Source organism: Triticum aestivum, chromosome 4B, assembly GCF_018294505.1.
Source record: "Triticum aestivum cultivar Chinese Spring chromosome 4B, IWGSC CS RefSeq v2.1, whole genome shotgun sequence".
Classification (NCBI taxonomy): domain Eukaryota; kingdom Viridiplantae; phylum Streptophyta; class Magnoliopsida; order Poales; family Poaceae; genus Triticum; species Triticum aestivum.
In genome coordinates, this window is record NC_057804.1 from 555,701,575 (window position 1) to 555,709,225 (window position 7,651).

Here is a 7,651-nt window from a genome sequence, read left to right on the forward strand (position 1 = left end):
CGCATCATGTGTTTGCCTTTCATCCGAGGAGTGTTCGTCGGTATCATGCATGAATGAGTTCTGAAGAGCGAATTTTATTCCTTTTTCTTATCGGTTTGACTTCACAATGCAAAATCATTACAGCTGAAGGAAATTAGTCCGGGAGTGGATGATGGTGGTCCTTCGGAGCAACTCAAACAGGGGGTCTCTAAAGATTCTACTCCGCCATCCTCCTAACAAGATTCGCAAGACAACACAAGGCTGGACAGTCAACGTAGCTGTGTAGATGATGAGCACATCTCCCCTACTCCACCATCACAGTTGCTTGTTCTAACTTGACACTATTATATGTGGTTGCATGTTGCATATGATGTCTAGCTTGTATTGCTTCTAACTTGAATTGCATCTGCTTACTTTACACATAATGCCTGTGAATATGACACATGTTCCTGTTTCTAGAACATACGTGTACGTGATGAGCACATCTCCCCTACTCCACCATCACAGGTGCTTGCTCTTACTTGCAACTGTTATACGTGGTTGCGTTGTCCGTATGATGTCTAGTTTGTATTGCTTCTAATTATCTAGAATTGCATCTGCGTAGCTTACAACTTATACCTGCAATGATCACTTACCCATAAGACACATTTAACTTGGGACTGTGATGTAGCACTACCGGAATCTGGCACTTTGCCATCTGCCATGGTAGATGGCAAAGGCATGGTCGGCGGATGGCAAAGGCTTTGCCATCTACCAGTAGATGGCAAACAGTTCGTCTGAAACCCTGCCGGTAAAGGCTTCTTTGCCATCTGCTGGCTGATGGCAAAGAGCCTGTGGCTTTGGATGGCAAAGCCTCTTAACGGGGTTAGCCCCGTTAGAAGGCTAACGGCATACTTTACCGTCTGCCAGTAGATGGCAAAGGCTGCATGCTTTGTCGTCTGCCAGTAGATGGCAAAGCTCTTTGCCATCTGTTGGCAGATGGCAAAGGGCCCAAATAGGCCAGCCCAAATTTTACATGTAGATGACACGTGGCCTCTTTGCCATCTGCCAGCTGATGGCAAAGCTCTTTGCCATCTGCCAGCAGATGGCAAAGTGCCTATATTGCCCCATTTAATATATTTTTTCTTATATCAATTCATTTTCACAGAAAATCAAACACAAATATATTTATATGACCAATATAGCATATTCAACACATATTACCAATAGTCATGAACACATATATATCGAACACATATCCAACACATGTTACCAATAGTTTACCAATAGTAGCAAGTTTCATCCATACATATACATAGTTTCATCAATATTACACAGTTTCATCATAAGTAGCAAGTTTCACAAAGTCAAAACAAAAACTAAAAACAAGCATTCCATCAACCCAAGCTTCCGTGATCTGAAGCAAATCTACAAAATGGGACATAGAAAGAATTAGAAATATTCCCTTAAAAATAGAAAGAATTAGAAATAGCCCGTCAAAAGGAGTCATGATCACGTACACACATAAGCAGTTGTCCAGACCTCATGCTAAGAAAGAGTAAAAGAGGGCAGGTCGGACACGTACATAAGTCCTGGCCACGTACGCACATCCATGTATATATGAGTAACCAATCCGCTGTCAACTGAAATCAAAAGTACTAATATAGTATTGGCTTTTTTTTAGCATCTCTAATATAGTATCGGCTAAGGATGGAAAGTTTCAGCCCGTATTAAATATAAGCCAATCTAGAGCACTCCAATCCGTACGTGTACAAGGCCCAGTCCGGGCTTTACACAGGGAGTATTTCATGCGATGAGATCAGCCAAAAAAAGAAGAAGAGTATTTCATGCGATGAGATCAGCAAAAAAATAGGGCTATGCTCTGGATTAGCAAGCTGGGGTCGATCCTTATTTTTGTAGTTTATAATATTTTAGTAATTTTGACTACCAAAAATATTAACCAGCTCAAATCAGGAGTTTCTAATAATATATCAAAAAAGAGACGTGCACATTGGCTGACACGTGGTGAGTAATCTCAAATCATTAAAAAAAGTAATACAATGACACAATAATATTAAATTAACTATCAATTTTGTGGCAGATGATACAACATTTTAAAGGAGGTTGTTATAGCATGACACATCTGCGAGCTCGACGTTTATATGTGGCGTCTCCTCGCTAGATGATCAATAGCATGTCACACATGCCATGTGGAAGCAAGCAATGCTGATGAAACTTATCAATCCATTGTACAACATTCAACGCGTTGTGCAAGAAGACATAACATCCAACATTCACAGGTTATAATTACTGATTATTAAAAGTCATAGCAATCATAGTAAACGCCTCAGATATATCGGATCAAATAAGCTACGATATATGGTCATCGTTTGAGATATATGGTCAACACATAAAGAACATTCTTACTACGGAATTACATACTAGAAAGTTATATAAACTGCCATTGTTTGAGATATATGGTCAACACATAAAGAACATTCTTACTGCATGAATAAAAACTACAAATATTTTATGTATAAAAAAATTCAAAATAAGAAATTAAATAGACATATAAAGGTTTTATCTTATGAAAACTATATACAAAAATGGGTTCATATATACGGTCCAGTGACAAAATTAATATTATCGTGTGGATAAAACTACACGTGTCTCCGCATGAGTTTGGAATAAAAAAGGTAGCTATAGCATTTTTCCTTATTAAGAACACTACAAACAACATGACAAAATTATATGAACATAACCAAAAAATTTGTATACCATTTAACCTATAAATGAAACAGAGAAAAAATGCGATGATTTTTTTGCCAATGGAAGGATGTATAGATGGACATGTGTTACTTCCTGAATGGTTTTGGTAGTATAAATGGAAGCATGCGATGATTTTTTTGCCAATGAAAACATATTTGAGAAGTGTATGTGATGTATCAACTAGAATGGTTTTGGTAGTATAAATGTAGTTTGGCATGAATATAATAGATATAAAAGGAAGAACTCATAAATTTGTAACACTGATGGACTGAGTTCATGGTGACCTGAAGCGGCTGAGATGGAGTGCTTTGAGAAAGACCAACATATCATGCAGAAGAAAATATATAATTAGGTACACATCATGTCAAGTTACACACAAGAAATGTTTAAAATCTAAGGTGACGCTATAACAGTTTTTAATCCAAGCAAACATGTCTGGGACGAACAGAAAGAAAAGCCTAGAAATATTCAACTGTACACAAATAATATTTGTATACCTGTATGTAAATAATATTTTGATCATACCGCGTATTCATAAAATAATAATTATTTGTATCTTCAAATCCTCTAGTCAAGAAATCAACCAAATCATCAATAAATATTATAAGGGAAAGAAACTATGAAATAAAAGGATCTGCAAGATAATGTCTTTTCAACAAAATAGCAGTGCAACACACCATTTGTACAGAAAAACTGTACGTAGCTATCATGCAAGCATATGATACTTGATCCTTAATTTCATCATAATCCAGTGGAAGAGAGGAAAGCATACATCTATGTAGGACGTATATCACTGTCACCCATCTGCCCATGGCATCCAGACACGCTGTTGCCAGCCGTTGCACCACCATCTTGACACATGGGCACCTCACGCCACTACATGAGGATGATTGGTGGTGGAGTCCGTAGCAGGCTGCATGTCGATGTCCTCGCCGGACAAAAAATAGTGCTATTGTTGGTAGCTAATGTTCTCTAACTGTCTTCCAAATAGAACTACAAAGGTATGACCAGATTGCCTATAAACAGTGGGATAAATAAATGGAATATGTTTTAGTTTGATTTTTGAAAGACATGGTTGAACTCTAAGAAACCAAATTCATAAATGAGGTTAGAGAGGTCGGCCAGGTTACATAGCTATTCTCTCTAGCAAACAACAGAATCAAAGTAGCAAGTCTCGGTGCACGGATAAGTTCCGAAATAATGACAACTTATTTCCATTCTCTAGAACTAAGCATCATTTTCCAAGCTTGAACATTATTAAAGCAATATAAATTTAATCACAGTGCAACTCTATATATGTATAAGAGGCGACGTCAAAACCCCAGCCACTAATTAGCAATTATGTGAAGCTCCAGATGCCCCAAAGGCATGGACGTACTGCAAACATATTCATATATGCTCATTACGTTTGAGTGGAATCATCCCCGGAATCAGCTCGACACCGGCGTTAGGCTGCGTTTCTCGATCTTCTCTACGTGACCGGTGGAGTGACAATGGAGAGGGCGTGGGTGGATCTGCAGGACATAATGGCCGAACACATGTCAGCAAGGATACCATGACGGCATGGGAAAAGAGGAGATCAATCGCTCGAGTTGGTGGAGAAGAAGCCACAATAGATGGCGCCCAAGCACAGGCATGGCGGCGGCATGAGGACGACAAAGCCGACAGACTCACTAGGCCTCGGCAGACTCGCTAGGGCTTTTTCTTTAGATGATCCACGATCTATGGGATTTTTCTTTACGAACGGTGATCTTATTAGAAAAAAATAACGTGAAGAAGAAGGCTTAAGCCTTGCCGGCGTGGAGTGGCACAGAATCCTCGGGGGAGGGCGGGATATTAGGAGTTCTATTTTTCTACCATACCAAATCAAGCTTGTTACGGCAAGGCAGGAATTGCAAATTGTATTTGCCTAGCTACATGACCAGATTGGACTTGCCTTTTGTAAAAGCCAGATTGGACTTTCCTTTTCTAAAAACCATATTGAACTTGTTGCCCATATAAGATTGCAGTACCCACATAGCAAAATGCATTAACTTGTGATTCCAGAATTAAACAACCAACAACATGCGCCAGGGTAGGATTTTGCACACAACAAGTACTCTGAAAATAAACTGCACACATGTACAGAACAGAGAACATGAGCCAGGACACTGATCCATAGGGAAGAAGAGAAGGGGACGAGCTCACCTTGCATTTTAGGCTTTGGAGACCGGCGGGGAGCCTCCTGCGCGCGCCCAGCAGGCCTCCCCTCCTCCTACTCCTCATAGTCCTCCTCCTGGGTAGGAGACCTGTACAGTCCATTGCTGGTGAGATCCAAGCCGCCACCTACCGCTACCATTTCAAGTTTTTCAACACTGAATCCCAGACGAGATCCGGCCATTCCCTGGTCCCCAGGGCGGAGATCCGGCCATTCCCCGGCCCAGAGCGGCAGCAAGCGCGGATCCAGCGGCAATCGCAAGCAAGCAGAGGCAGTATCGGTGGGAGGAGGAGGAGCTCCGGACGAACCTGAGCGAGGAGGCGGGACGGGCGGTGGATCGGGCGATGCGAGGCGGCCCGCCGGCAGGCGTGGCTGGTGGGCGTCGGCGGGGGCGGCTGGGAGTCAAAGGGGATTCCACGCGCGGGATGGGGGTGGGGCGGGAATGGACCGGCGGGATGGCCTATCCTACGGCTATGTAGGGGAAACCGACGATGGCGACCGGTGAGGGCGGCGGCGGCGATCGGTGATGGCGGCGGCGAACCCTATCCAGCAGCACGCACGGGAGTGGCTGAGAGCCTGAGATTGATTCGGGGTGGCTGGGTTTTTTTAGGGAGGCTAGGGGTTTTCTTTTCTTTAATTTTTCACTCTTTGCTTTTTTTAGCAAGGACAGAGATAGTCCCATCTCTTTGCCATCTGCCAGCAGATGGCAAAGAATCTTTGCCATCTGCTGGCAGATGGCAAAGAGGTGGGGCTGGTACGCCGTTAGCCTCTTGACGGCCACAGGATTTGCCAACCTCTTTGCCATCTGCTGGCAGATGGCAAAGATTTTTTGCCATCCACTAGCAGATGGCAAAGAATTGGCTGATGGCAACCATGTTCTTTGCCGTCTGTTAGTTCTTTGCCATCTGATTTTTATAAGCAGATGGCAAAGATGTTCTTTGCCATCAGCTGGCAGATGGCAAAGAGCTGGCTGATGGCAAATTCCCTGTTTCAAGTAGTGTAGGTTGCATCTTGCATTGTCTTCTAGCTTGTACTGCTTCTAATTTCTTGAAATGGCACTTATGACGAGACACTTTTACCTGATAGAGTGATATTGGTTGCATGTTCATATGGTGCCTAGCTTTCATTTCTTGTAATTTTGTTGAAATGCCTTCCACTTACTGTTTTTTCATACATATTCCATCCTCCTATCGTATGTGTGAATATGAAACACTGTCTTTTTTGTATATATTCCATCCTCCTATCCTGCACTTGCCTTACATGAAAGTAGTGTTCGTCTGTATCATGCATCGACCAGTTATGCAGAGCTAATTTTATTCATCTTCTTGTGGTTTTGACTTCATAAGGCAATATCAGAAAATAGGAAGGAAAAGAGTAAGTTAGGGGATGTTGGTGGTACTCCGCACTGACGCAAACAGAGACTCTCTAGATTTTCCACTACTACTACTAATGAAGTTGAAGTCCCAAGTCTACATGATGAGTTCATCTCTCGTACTCCACCATCGCAGGTGCTTGCTCTAAGTTGACAGTGTGATAATTGGTTTCATGTTGCATATGTTGTCTAGCCTGTATTTCTTCTATTTATATTAAATTGCACCTGCTGAGTTTATACGTTATACATGTGCATATGACATGGCTTTCTGTGTCTAGAATACACTGCATCTATCTATCATACCATGTTCTTACATCAAAGTACTGCTGTTGTGTATCCCGCATCAGTAACTCATGATTGGACGCTTTTAACATGGCAGTTTGATAGTAGTTGCATCTTGCCTTGATTTCTACGTTGTACTGCTTCTAATTTTTTGAATTGCCACTTATGACAAGACACTTTTAACTTGGCAGAGTAATATTGGTTGCATCTTTCATATGGTGTCTAGCTTGCATTACTTCTATTTTCTTGAAAATCCTTCTGCTTAGTTTGCACATCGTAGCTGTGAATATGTCATGCCGTCCTATTTTTCTTACATATTCCATCCTCATATGGTTGTCTTACATCAAAGTATTGCTTGTCTGTATCATGCATCAATGAGTTCTGAAGAGTGATTTTATTCTTTTGTGTTGTGGGTACAGCTTGACATGGCAAAGTCAAAAAAGAGCAAGGAAAATAATATAGTAGGGAGTGCTGTTACTCGTCGGGTGAAACGGAAAAGGTTCTGCCGTCGAGATTCTGTTGATACTTGTAGTGCAGTAGAAGGTCCAAGTCCACCAGCTAAATCTACAAACACAGTATCACCTGCTCCACCAGCTGCATCATCCGCTTCAACAGTACCAGCATCTCAACCAGTTACTCGTTTGTTTGCTCCGAAACTGGCCAGTTCCCAAGCTGCCTTCACACCTAACACTACTTCCGAATTACTGCTAACACAACAGCACTTAGCAAGATCAGATGAACCTCATGAGCATCAACACCAAGATGGTACCTGACCGAGTAAAGTTGTAGTTGCATGCTCCTTTATATGTACTCTCACAGTTTGATGTACACTAACACTTTCCATATTCATTGTTGAACTAGCACCACGGCGCAAGCGGAAACAAACATCAGGGATAATGCTTGACAGATTAACAAAAACTAAAGGAGGTAGAATGGAGATCCATTTTGAGGAAGGTTTAAAAAGGCCACGTGATGCTACAGAGTCAGCCAAGTTAGTATCAGAGGCAGCCATTGCCGTTAGGTGTCATGCGTGTATCCTCAGAACGTGGATCTAGTACAGGAATGAGAAAAAC